This window comes from Bison bison, unplaced genomic scaffold, assembly GCF_000754665.1.
Source record: "Bison bison bison isolate TAMUID 2011002044 unplaced genomic scaffold, Bison_UMD1.0 scf7180017864213, whole genome shotgun sequence".
Classification (NCBI taxonomy): Eukaryota; Metazoa; Chordata; class Mammalia; order Artiodactyla; family Bovidae; genus Bison; species Bison bison.
The window spans coordinates 6,445,806-6,446,416 of record NW_011494785.1 but is presented as its reverse complement, the minus strand read 5'-3'; the positions used below and the strand labels follow the sequence as shown (position 1 = coordinate 6,446,416).

The window sequence follows — 611 nt, the reverse complement described above, 5'->3', positions numbered from 1 at the left end:
CCTCGCCTGACACTTCGCTCTCGACGTGAAGTGAGAGGTGGCCCAGGAAACCCAAGTCCTCCACATCCAGGCAGGCAGGCCGGAGCCTCAAGGATAGCAAAGGTGGGACAGGACCAAGGTCACTGACAGGCAGATCACCCAAATTCATCCCGCACACTCTGGGCTCTGGCCTGTGCCTCGTGGTGCAGCTGTAGCCCTGGTTTCCTTATGGCTCTTGCTTCTTCCTCTAGCGTGGCTGCAGCCTCCGCTTCCCCTCCCACGTCTGATCTGACCCAAAGAAAGCCGAATTGAAAAGGCAAAAAGGCCTCGCACTGAGCAGAGGTGGAGGGAAAGCAACAGGGGAGGAGGAGCAGGCGGCTCCCAGCCAGGCACTGCCCTGCGCCACTTTCAGCCTCAAGGATGACGGATGCCACACTTCAAAGTATCATCTGTGCTTTCCAGGTGAGAGGACAGACTTGGAGAGAAAGGCTGGGATTGGACCCAGCTGTGTCTGACTCAGAGCTCATCCCATTGGCTGCCTCCACCATCCGCCCACCACCTCCAATCAGCCAACCCACCAGGCTCAGCTGGAGGGTCCCAGGGCCCTAGCAGGGGTTGGGGGGGGGCCTGGA

General features: G+C 59.9%; 1 protein-coding gene across 1 annotated transcript in view; it reads right to left on the bottom strand.

The window, feature by feature from the left end:
* Positions 1–611, bottom strand: part of MICALL1 (MICAL-like 1) — a 34,508-nt gene that overhangs the window by 11,521 nt on the left and 22,376 nt on the right. The window lies entirely within an intron of this gene.